At 43.0% G+C, this 13,242-nt stretch overlaps 1 protein-coding gene across 2 annotated transcripts in view; it reads right to left on the reverse strand.

Moving 5' to 3' along the window:
- The window catches only part of LOC128886065 (solute carrier organic anion transporter family member 74D), a 113,008-nt gene that overhangs the window by 73,206 nt on the left and 26,560 nt on the right, over positions 1-13,242 (reverse strand). The window lies entirely within an intron of this gene.

Raw genomic sequence — 13,242 nt, forward strand, 5'->3', positions numbered from 1 at the left:
TTGCGTCGCTACCAAACCTGAGGTAGTCGATTTGGAAACTGTTCGAATGTTTTATAGGTTTGAGGGTCGAGTCGCTAGTAGGTGATCCAATAAACTACTCTCTGGACTACTTTCTGACGTCCATTTGTCGGCTCTTGGATCTGGTTAGGGTTGGAGGGGAATTTGGTTGCCTGGCTATCGCTTCAAGAGGCTATTCTCAGCAAGATGACCAACCAGTTCTTCAGGATCCAAACTTACCAATTAGAAATACAACTGCGGTTACAGGTACCTCCTCTTCAGGTATTATTAAAATCCGAGGAAAGCGTTAGTCTTCAGGAATAATTAGAATAATTATATCAGGAAAAATTAGAAATACAGCTGTGGTTACGGGTACCTCTTCAGGGTTCTGGACATGGATCAAAAATGTTTGGCAAAGTTGGAGGACAGTGTCTTGCTTGACTATAGACAACATATGATGTCTATGTGTTGATTTTTAGAAATCTGTTTTAGATGTGTTACATTATTAAAATCCTCGATCAAAGGAAAGCGTTAGTCTTCAGGAGTGATGGTGCCTAGGAGAACCATGAAGATCGCGTATCTCAGATGACGAAGTCGACATCTATTTCAGATTCTATGTTTACTCATCTTGGCCAGCTCTTGGCAATTCATCCAGAAATGAACAAACCAACGAATAAAACAATGGCCACCTATCGATCTCTTACTCGGTAGATGAAAATAGCAATCCGAATTATACAATCAAATGTTTCGCGTTGAATTTAGTGGACATCCCAGCGAGATCCGAATCCTGGTCGCTATCATCGCTTCTTCGATCGTGTCTTCTTTTCTAAGGAGCTGCTGGAGCTACCCTAACTGTTTTGTCCTCTGTTAATGGAACGACGGGACTAGTTGACGCACTTGGCGCAAAAAACTGTAGAATTCGAGTGAAAGCGGCGTGTTGTCGTAATGGCGATCGTGGCATCGATGCTGACTAGGGTTCGCGCGAGGTATACCTCTGTTAAAAATAAAATTCTAGCGCGAAATTAAATAAACTGGATCATTCTCCTTCGCTGTTCGCATCTCTTCGTGAACAGTTCAACAGTCTTGGAACCGAAGAAACCCGATTGACGTTAATCGCAATTGAATTCCTCCTTTCAAATTGTAACTGAGGTTAATTTCAAACGAAACCTGTCTCTTAAACTGCAACTAAAGTTAATCGCAATTGAAACCTGACTTTTTAATCACAGTTGATGATAATTGCATCTGAAACGTGGTACCTCAGGTGCAATTGATATTAATCGCAATTGATTGCTCAATTTATTGTAATTGTAATCGATTAATGCCCAACACTGCACCCTGACATGTCGAACAGTCGGACGAGCAGGTCCACTAAACTGTTGATCCTAACCACTCGACGTCCATCGTGGCGGGAAATTTGTAGTCGGAATCGTTGTGGAAATTTACCTTCGTTTTATGATGACAGTAACGATTGTAGAATATTTAAGTCGATGGTAAAACGATCGTTTTTTTTTTTTTACGAGATAAGCGCAAAGGTACTGTCGTGATGAAACTCCTAGAAAGTCCGGGTGAGTTGGGTGATTTCCTAGGTACGAACAAATTACTTCCGATAGCGATGGAATTCAATTTGGTTTTGTGTTCTCAATCGGCCAACTTGGTTGTAATCACTGATATTGTCCTTTGCGGTGTTTTTCAAACCGCAGGAACCACACTCGTTGGCCACCATCGGTGTCCGGAAGTTCCGCGCGAATCCGCCTTTGGATTCCACTCGAAGGTCCTTACGCAATCCCTGAACCAACGAGACTCTTTCCTGCGCCGACAAAACGAGGCGAAAATTAATTAAAATCGAAAACTACGATTCGTGGTATCGACGGTATTTGAATTGGTCTACCGGGCATGTAGGCATAGAAAATAAATGAATAGTAAGAAAAGGTGTATAAAAATGGAGTTTGTATCCGAAAAGGCAACAGAACGTCGCGAGCCACAGCCTGCTATTCTGATCTCCGATCAATCACGCCTCGGTTGTGCAATTTTAATCATCGTCCGTTTAACGGCTGTGATTCATTTCGATTTCAATCCGGTCGATGGTATCGCGTGCTGCGATCGATGCTAATATTCAACTGGCACTTTTATCGATTTCGATCAAACCGCAACCTCCACCGATGAATAGAAACGTTTAACGCGGTACGGGGCAACGCGATTTTAATCAAGCGAACGAGATCTGCGATTTAACTGCATTATCTTTTCGATACTTGTAGTACACGTTCACTTAACTGGAATCTCAGGGACCATTCATACCTGATCGGCTCGAGAGGCAACAGTGGAAATTATCGGATAGCGTTTTGAGGAAACCTTGCACTACTTTTCTATATTAGAACGTTTCTCGGAATAATATAAATGAAAATTTCTTGATTAAATTTAAGAATTCTATCGAAATTTCTTTTTTTTTCAAAGATAGAATTCATAATGGACGAAACGAAGGGAACCGCGAGGACGTTTCGTAGCATTGCAACAATTTTGGGTACTATCAACCAACAAAACTTCCCTCTGTTCCACGTTGACGGTGTGAATGATCCCTTATCGTCAGTGCAGGCTCCTCTCTCAGCAAATATTATGCACTTGCCAAGCGGTATGAATGGATTCATTATGAACCATGCGAATCGGAGTTTTCGGTACACGAAATTCTTTCGTTGTGGAATGTTAATGCTCGCACGCGTTGAACACCGCAAAATGGAAAGCGTTATTTAAGTGTTCAGCGTGCGTATAAACTGTTTCTTAATTTTCAAGGAATGTCTGATATCTTTTTACTACCAGAGAAATATTGCGCGTTTCAGCCACTCCGATTGCTAGTCATTTTTAAAGGGGCCTCCCCACTGTGGGTCAGTTTTATTTTCTATTATACCAACAGTGGCAATCTGAGAGACCACAATCGTATAGTTATAAAAACAAAAAGCCATATAATTAACTTTAACCAATCTCCTCGTATTAATTTTATTATCAATGACCACAGCTCGCTATGCGAGTAATCGTTGTTATTATTATTATTTTTTTAATTGCCTAAACGAGTATGACGCTAATAGGAATGGCCGTTCGGGGAATTCGCACGAAAGGGACGACGATACCTTCATCGATGGAGACAATAGCGACATTTAATGGCAGATGCTCGGACCGCGTGCTCGTTCGAGTCAAAATATTCGCAATAAAACGGACATAACTTTACGAGCCTCCCGTCTGCGTCGAGGCGCGATGGGTTCGCGTGGCGATTGGCATTCAGCTCATCCCGCATGCGGCAAAATGCGCTCGTACACGCATACGTGCACCGCGGCGCACGTAACGCCGGCAGAGAACATGCGTCGACGTAACACACGCCGTGTATACAGGATGTTCAACTGCAGGCGGGCGATCTTTCAAAGGGTGATCGTATAAACCAAAGCAAAACGAAAATCAGAAACGGTGAAATTGTGGTTCGGGCCTCGTTCGTCGCTAATTTTTTTAGATCGCCCCAAGGGAGGTATTTTGTACGATCGTTTCTTTACCAGAAGAGATGAAGGAAATTTTTATGTGACTTTTTTTGTGGGCGATTTGTTTTTCTTTGAGATTCGTTTAAAGCATATAGGGGAACATTTGAGAATAGTAGATGTATTTGGAGAAAAAGATGAAAGATTCAAGGGGTGACTGTTGCTGTTCGCGGGCTTAACGTGCTTGGAATTTAAGACGGTCTTGATATGGGGGTTTGAAACATAAATTTGAAGTTTTAACAGAATATATTTAGATGCAATCGTTTTTCATGTGATTTTATGTCATTTATTTATTGCTTTTTACGCTTTACTTTGACCCGAAGATTCACCCCCTAGAAGAGTTGTCACCTGTGATTGAGCGACCTGTATACGTCCCTTTCGTCGACACATACGGTTCAGTCCGATTCACGGGCAGGTAGTATGCGTCGCGACGCGACGCAACGTCCGAGAAACCGACGGTACCGTTATGCGAACACCGTCGTCAGAATCTTCTATACACCAACGAACGGAACACGAGTGAATCCTAGTCCGAAGAACGAATGACCAGAGTCTCGAGCAAACGTGCTCCTCGTTACGCTTCCAACAATTACGGTTTTTTTCTAGCGGAAATTGGATATTGTGAGATAAAATAGGTACTTTTCCATCTGGCAAGGTAAATTTGTATCGAATTTGAATGTAACGATCTCTTCAGCCATAATATTTGAAGTCCACGAATATACCAAAGATAAATAAAGCACTTCAAAGTGGAGATTTAAAAATCCATTTCGATGAATGATCTGTCCTATCTTCAGTCGCAGTGAACATTTAGAAATAGAAATACTATTTATTGTATGAAACGATACTTCACATTTTGCTACAGCATTTTTAATTAATTCAGAATGATAAATGTCCCTTGATGATCCATAAAATGGTGGGATTAACTGTGCAAAATTTCCATCAATTTGAACGTCGCATCGCTTCGATCTGCACGAATGGCAGCGGATATGGGATATATGAAACGAATGTATTCTTGTTCGGTAATCTCTTTCTGCAAGTCTCAATGCCCGTTCCCGTGTCACTTGACGGAACACGTGCAATCGCAGTCGATTATAATGCGCCGTTGAGAAAAATTCCAAATATTTAGGTCTTCGAGGAAGGCGGACCAGCACGTTTTTAATGGTAGCCTGCACCTGAATCCTATTAACATAAATGAAAGGGCCGCGCTCCGCATTCCGCGGCGAATGGAGATTGACCTTCGTCAGGATAACGTGACCTTGATATACCTTCTATAAGAATCGATATATTCGTGTGTAAGGGTAGCCAACGTTCTCCGACGAGTGAAAGGGCCACGAGACCGTTCGCGCAGCAATCCTCGCTACTGTTTCGAGATTTCGAAATCGATCAACCGTGAAAAGAGGAACTCGACTACCTAGACCTAATCCGGAACTAACTAGGCCTAATAGAGACCTTATACCATTTGATATCAAGTTTTTATATATTTTTAAAACTGATGAAACGTGAATAGAGGACGTTATTACAGTCGGTGTAATAAGTATTCGTACAGAATCAATTCAAAATAAAACTTTATGTAGTTATTTTATTAATAAATTTTAAGGGAAGAGATAATTAACCAACACTCCTACATATTTTTAGAGTAGAATTTTGCGTAAATTAAAGTTTTAAGTTAACTTTTAATGTTGGCCTCTCATTTCTTTTTTTATTAATTTTATTTTAAATTGATTGCTGTACGAATACTTCTTACACTGACTGTAATTAATTTTCAAAAGGGGTCAGGTCTGGGTTAGAATCATAAATGAGTCACTTAACACAGTTACTGGAAAATTTAGAACTCGAGTGAGTTTTGTTCCCCCGTACAATTCGTGAAAGTATATTCAACGAGGACCAAGATGCAAGCTCTGACTAAAGATAGCACGACAACAACAGGAGAATTAACGGCGGCTCCTCTGTATCAATTACACGCAGTATAATATACCAGGAAACGTCGAACAATTATTGCTGTCTGGCCCATATATTACACAGTGGGCTGCAGCGCCGTTCCCCGTCTCGATGACCACTTGCCTTCATTGCACTCGTCGAAGGTTCATCATTTTTTTCTTCATTCCCCTACCTCACTCTGAATTTTGAACATTTCAGAAATTCTCCACAAAATTGAAAGTTGCACGGAGTTATTATGGACTAAATTAAGCCAATTCTGGTACCCTGAACCTTTTATATATCAAATCTGAAATTTTAGTGACGCATAGATCGGCCATATTGTGCCCGCCATTTTGAATATCCTATAGTACAGACATCAGATTCCCAATCTATGGACCTAAAGACCCTCGCACGTCAAGTTTCACGTCCGCCTAAAATTGTTTCTAATTTTTTCAATATTCTATCTCGCTATATATCAGACCAACGATCTATAGATCATTCCTCAACGTAAGAGTCACAACGACGCCAAAGTAGAGAGGATCGCAAGGACGGTGCTACCGCCGCCCTCCATTTAGATTGGCCTAAGCGCGCGCATCGATGGCAATTAATTTGTTTATCGATAGGAACGACATCGTAGACCTAGGCGAACGTTTCATTGGGCCCGAATGAAAACGATTAAGCACACGCGACAGGGCCAATTATGTCCGCGGCATCAAACGACCCGTCACGTCTGCCATCGATGCGCCAGCCATCACTATTTTTACGCGCGCGAAAATACTTTGGACCCCGGTCGTGTTTACGTATCGCCGCTGGTATCTTCTGCAACGATTTCTGTTGTTTTGCAACAACGCCCGACTTTCGCAACGCAACGGGCCCGCTTATCGCGCCGCTGCAACACTCCAATTTGAACGATCGCCGATAATTTAGTCGGTCGTCGGGACGGTTTAAAAAAAGAACGCCGATAAGAGTCAGAGATCGCTATTCCGAACACGCTCGTCTGACCTTCGCTGCAAAAAAGTTCCTCCCGATAAAAGATGACCTAATGGATCCGAGAAAAAAATGGTCTGAGAAATTAAGGAAAAAGAAACATTTAAACGCCCACGAATTTGGTACCGTTATATAACTTGGCGAACCCCCTTCCAATGGAAAGAATCATGCGTTTATTTTGGTAAATAAGTCGTCACTTGTTGAAAAGATAAAATTTCAGAATGAAATATATCCGTTCCGAATTTATTTCAGGTACGACCACTTGGTTTGTTTTGTTTAAGAATATACAAACGCAACGAAAAACGTTTCGATAACAGAGTTCAGATTCTTATCTGCAGTAGTTACAGCACCAACAACGCGTCGTTTTGCGTACTTACGTCATCTTATCGCGGATTCAAACGAATTCATTTATCGTTCGCGACGCGTAATTCGCATTACACGCGGCCGAACGAGCTCTAAGATAACCCTAGATCAGCGATCACCAACCTCGCAGCGATGAATGTAACCTACTCGTGTTCACTCGAAATTGCAAAAAGTATAATTAAGCTTGTAATCCGATTTTAAGCGATATTGCGCGAGGTAGAACCGCAGAAACTAGCTCGCATCGACTGGGATTCCCAACTGGTAATGCTGGTTTAAAATTCCAGTCTATTCTCGAAATCCCCTGTATACCCTGTATACGATACCCTGTATGGACCGAATTTGTTTTTTTCTGGAGACAAGGTTTTTTTTGCGAGGCATTTACTTTGATGTATCAGGTTGATGGTGTTGCCAACGATCATCAATATTATTATTGGTTATCAACCAAAAGGTACATGCACTTGTGCAAAATAAAATAACAATGTCATTATAATAATTATAGAATATTTTCAACATATATTGTGTACATTTTACGCATATTTTCTATATATAAGTTGTCAGAGACATCGTATAATTAAGACGTATACGTCATCTTGCAAACCAAAATGTTTCCTCTTCCTCTCTAAAGATGGGACAAGAGATTTGAATAAATAAAGAGCAACCAGGTGTGTAGTGGTGTCGTGCATGACGCGAGTAAATGAATACCAATGATGGCCCAAATTAGGGATAACGTTTATATAAAATAAACGATGCTCGAGGGTTTACATTAATTATAATATTCGTTCTGAATACGACAAGGCACACACTCGCGCTTTCATTGCGTTTCTGGTTTGTTTATCACGACGACAGAAATACCTGACGCGGGACACCGCGTTCGCGTTAAAACGCTGACAGATCAACATCGATTTAATGCGCGTACACCTATCTTGTCGATAATGCCTCTCTTATATCAAGATGTTAATTAACGTCAATTACGATAAATCGTTCATTGCCTCGATCGATAAATCCATTGCGTAACTTCGAACTGGATATCAAGCGTCTCGAGCGTGCACGTCGATCCAGGAACGAGTAAGCATAATTTTCGACGATCGGAATGATCCAGGAAGGAGAGAAATCCAATAATTTAATTTCAATGTCGAAAGGAAACGTAGGTCACGCGCAAAATTCATTTTCACGAAAATAGTTGGAAATTAATTTTCTTTGATGGAGTTATTGTAATAGGTACACAGTGTTCCAAAAATGACAAACTTTAAACGTGTGCGGTCATTCAACGTTCAGAGTCCAACCAAAAAACTAGAATCCTAGTTTCACTAGATTATAACATATTAACGTTGATATTAGGAAAGATGGAATTTTGAACTGGAATTTTTCAGCCATGTATTTATTATTGTACAATGGATTCTTGGCTACCTGTGATGCCACTTTTGAAACAGTTTTAAAAGCAACCGGTTCGACTGTTTTGGGCGTCCTAAAATAACGTTCTGGACCACCGTGGAGCGCGTCGATCGGCTCGTTGGCGTTATTTGCGCGGCAAGTGCGATCACGCTGAATCGTCATCAGCCAGATCGACCGGACCCAACGACTTCATTGGGAAACGAGACACTGTGGCCCAGATATCAATGCAAATGCATTTCGCGCCTCTAGTTCGCAGCTCGGACAATCACGTCGATATTCTGCGCCGTTTCGTCGAAGAAAGAACCATTGCTGAGAAAGATTGCACGAAGAAAAATTCCTCAAATTTCCACTCGCGAACTTGGACCTTTCAACGAGATTGATAATCGAGACACTTGAAACATTTTCCTCGAGACAAAGATATTAAGAAACATTCGAATAGTTTTGAATTCGTTTACTAAATATAAGATACGAATGTCTTGCGTAGTCGAGGTCTCGAAGTCATGTTTGGGGAGGAGAATTTACAGAATGATGTCCCTCGAGGAGTTTCACGACCATTTCACAAAAACTGCTATTATTCGAATCGTCTAAAGTGGCGAGAGCTCTCGTGGTTGTGGAGGTTAATCAAACGCTGGCATTAGCAGGCGTAAATGAGGGGGGACCACCGATATCATCTATGGGAGGCTGGTCGAGAGTGAGAATTCCGGCCAAGTGACGGAGCGATCCCCGACACGCTTCGTGATATCAACGAACACGACACCGTCGGTAGTCTATTGGAAAATTAGATCCAATCTAACACGCGCGGCAGCGGCAGTCTCACGCTCGCGCGCAGACAGAATTTATGAAACGTATTTCATCCGTATAATCTCGTAACGCTACAATAGAACGGCGAGGCCATACCGTGGAACGAGGAAGAGCACTGACCCCTCTACGCGGAAGTGATTAACCGTCGCGTAACGTTTAATGCCACATATGGATTAACCCAATTAACTTATTCATCGAGGAGCAAACGAAGCTGATCGAACCAGTGGCAGAGAAAGAGGACACCACGACAGAGATCGCGATCCAATTCGTTCGAAGGGCATCACGTGAGCCACTGTGAACTCTCTGATCAGCTTCAATTCGCGTTGTCTAACACGCGTGTGTCGTGGAAACACTGTGTGAGATGTTGGAATCTTGTGCTACCGCCTGCCAATTAAAAGAACGATTTTCGTCGCGACAGCGAATTCTAGATGAACTTTGACGATTCGAGGGAGCTCTAGCAGGCTCAGGTGTAAATAGAAGTGTTGGAGGAATGAAAAAAAAAAGAGGAGTAAATGGGAAAATGATTTTTAGAGCAGTCTTACTGGAGTAACTAATCCAATCTAGAGACAGCACTAGAGGAAAATACGAGTTGACTGAAGAGTGTCGTGATTAACATTCTGCAACGTCGAAGTCCTGCTCTTCGGTACTCGAGTCCTAAAAATGATTTTTAGAGCGGTCTTACTGGAGTAACTAATCCAATAACCAATCTAGAGACAGCACTAGAGGAAAATACGAGTTGACTGAAGAGTGTCGTGATTAACATTCTTCAACGTCAAAGTCCTGCTCTTCGGTACTCGAGTCCTAAAAATTACTTCGATCCTAATATGTTGCAATGTTAAACTGTCAGGGACACGAGTCTTTCAGTCGCGAAGGACTTCCGAATCGTCCTTAATCGCTGCGACCTTTGCGTGCAGCGCAGGATGCGCCGCTGACCCTGGCTCAATATATTTCGTTTGTCCCTTCCGAGAAGGCAATTATGTCTGAATTAGTAAATTAGTCGTGGCTTGCCACTCTGTATTGTTGAAACTCGATTGGAATCTGTACCTTCCACTCGTCCCGTCGTCGGGCAGCAGCAATGTCAACTGTCCGATTAGCAACAAAAGCATGCGAACGCAGACATTTCATCCTGACAGAATGCGACATGGTTTATGTATACACAAGGGGAGGGGATCGGGGACCAAAATTCAATGTCAAATACGTTAGTAATAAAGAATGCTGAAATGTTTCAATGCTTCAATCTTCAAATGTTCCGATTAAAAACGAGTGTAGGACCGAAATGGTTCAAGAACAAAAGTCTGAAATGTTACATGCTAAAATGCTGTAAACCTCAAATGATTTGAGGCTGAAACAATTGTATTCTAAAATGCTTCAATGCGTTAATGATCCACTCCTAAAATGCTTCAATACTATAATGCTCTAATCCTAATGAATGTGTACAATTGAATACTTTAATTCAGTATTTCCCAAGATGGAGGACGAGGCCTGTAAGGGAGCCCTTTAAATTCCCCGCTATTCTCAACCCTATTCTTTATCTCTATCTCCCAAAAAATTTGAAAACTCATACTTTATCGCATACCGAATTCTTTCACGCTCCCTCGTGAATATTCATCCACCCAATCATTTTGTATCCTCCGAACAACGAAATGCCTCGCAAACCTCCGTATTCGAAATTAGAGAAAGTCGCACGAAACATTTAGAATCGCATTATTCGCCGGGGGGGGGGGGGGGGGGGGGGGCACGTCAGCGGGCATCCTCCTGCGCACAATGTTCGCGCTGCTTAGAATTTAACCTTAATTCGACATTGAAATGCGCATCCTGTCCGGCTGCAATTTACATGTATGAAAGTTCGCGTCGCGTCGCCGCTATCGGGCATCGGGCATCGAGACAGATCGAATAGACAAATTCGATCGACCTCGTTTCGAAAGAGACTCGCCTTTTTTTCAGTGTTGAAATGATCGTCGAAAAATCGTAATTCATTTGTTTCGAGTCCCGATAAGCCGCGGTCAGGTAACGCGTCTAGCGATTAAGGCTCTTTTCACCTACAAGCGAACTAACAATCGATCCTCGATCAAAAAATTCGCCTATCGAGAAATGCATGTGTGATTAGAATCATGATAAAAATTTCTTCCGGCATTTAGTTAAGTTAGAATAAATTGTACACATTTTTATTCAAAGACTTCATAAACATGCATCAGATGCACATTAGATGCATGCTTCAGCTAAAGTAGCGCTCCTAACCTAACCCAAATCACCAGGAAGCGAGTAATGGCTGACTAGAGGGGTTTGACGCGTCGCGACCGAATTTATGGCACACCCTGTAGAGCGGACACGTTGGTCAGCCGTTTTCGCCTTGTTTTCGAATTTCTCGGTCGGTCGAACTCGCTGAATTATTGATGAGCCCGATTGGCTATGCCTCGACGTAAGGAATTCAGATATTATTCGCTTCCAGCCAGCCGTGATCTTAACGTCAACGTACGTCGTCCATCTTGACCAAAGTCCGACGGCGCTGCTGATTTCCGGAGGAGATAAAGCGTCCTTGGTTGGTGACAGAAAACGCGGGAAACGAGCGCGTCTCGCTGGGGAATTTCGGATGGAATCTTAATCGGCGGAGCGTGTATTTTAAGCCGAACATGCTCGAGCCGCAAGAGGAATAAACGTTAACCTTTGACACAACATGGAAAGGGCGGTCGAGGATTTCGTGGACTCGACAGCGTTGAGGAAAAACTGTCGGATACTTGAAACGACTAACCCGAGAGCCGTTTTTCAATTCAGAAGGGAACTTGGAACAACCTTCTCCCTTCTACTCGAGTCACCTGCCTATCTAAGAATTGTGTCGAATTTTTATCGAGTTCCAAGTTATTTCTATGATGATAACACCTAGACTCAAGAACATCACACCTTTAATTTTGCTACCATCAACATTTGTAACCTCGCACATCCCCTACACCGAGGAGCCCTACTTCCACTATCTTCCCTATCCACTGATTTCACAACATCCGCATGCTTCTTTCCGTTCGAGAATTGTGTTTTACAAGTGCTAGAGCATAAAACTAATTGGTTCTCAGGTCCATCCTGACTTACCCTGAAAAGCGTACTTCTACTACAATAATATATTCCCTATCCACCGATTTTCTGACATCGTCGCGTTTCTTCCTGTTAAAAACTTGCGTCCTCCAAGTCCTAGAGCCCAAAATCAATCGGTCCATTCCGGACTGTTGACACCCCCACCGAATTCCACCGCAGTCTTCCCTCTCCGGAGGTTCCACGACTTCGCTATATTTCTTCCAGCAAGTATACTCGGCAACCCCTCTGGAGTTCGTTCGGCGGATCGAGGGAGCAAACAAGGCGAAAAGAAAAGAAAGAGCGAAAGGAAGCTCGAGGGCGAGGGAGTCCCGAGACGGAGAAACGCGACGAGAAGGAAGGATCCAGACGTGTGTATATGTATATAGAAAAGCGGTGCTGCGCCATGGATAGAGCGACAGTCGACCTTGTCTCGTGACGTCATCGACCGTCTAGACGAGATCCACCGCTTTCAATGTCCCCCATTCTCCCCCATTCTTGGATTAAATTCGAGAACTAAAAAACTCAAAACGAGCCACGATGCACGGGCAACCCGATCCACCCGTTCAGTGGATTCCCCGCATTAATTTCGACGAGGCTTCGCCGCTGTTCTCTGGCTCTCTTTCCGTTGCCCTTGTTTTCCCCTCGTCTGGTTACCTCTCTCGTGCGCAGGCTACGTGTCTACGCCTCCTTCGACCTTATCCTTCGCTGCGTCGCGCTGCTCCACTGCCACGCTAAACGCCCTTGCCCCTTTTGTCCTTTTACGCCCGTGGTCCACAAACCCTACCCGTACAACTTCCTCTGTAGAAAACACTTTTCTCGGTATACTTGCGTCGTCCGTTTGTAATCTTCGCCAAGTGGAAGACGTCTATAGGCATGACGTAGAGGGTGACATTGAAGATAATTCCTGGAGATGTAACTGCTTGCTGAAGTGGAAACTTTGATGGCAGGGCACATAGAGCATGAACATGAGCGTTGAAGGTAATTGGTCAAGTACAGCTGCCGTTAAAGTGAAAGGCTCGCCTAGAGTCATCACCTTTAGGTGGAAGAAAAGTCGAGGAACCTACTACTACGCGGAATGATGAGCATTGAAGGTATTTGCTGAAGTCTGGCTGCTGTCGAAGTGAATAGGCAACTTAGGCTAACCTAGAGTCATCACTTTTAGGTGGAAGGAAAATTGAGGAATCTACTGGTACACAAAATCGTTCTGATG

Source organism: Hylaeus anthracinus, unplaced genomic scaffold (assembly GCF_026225885.1).
Source record: "Hylaeus anthracinus isolate JK02 unplaced genomic scaffold, UHH_iyHylAnth1.0_haploid 11982, whole genome shotgun sequence".
In the NCBI taxonomy this organism is placed as follows: Eukaryota; Metazoa; Arthropoda; class Insecta; order Hymenoptera; family Colletidae; genus Hylaeus; species Hylaeus anthracinus.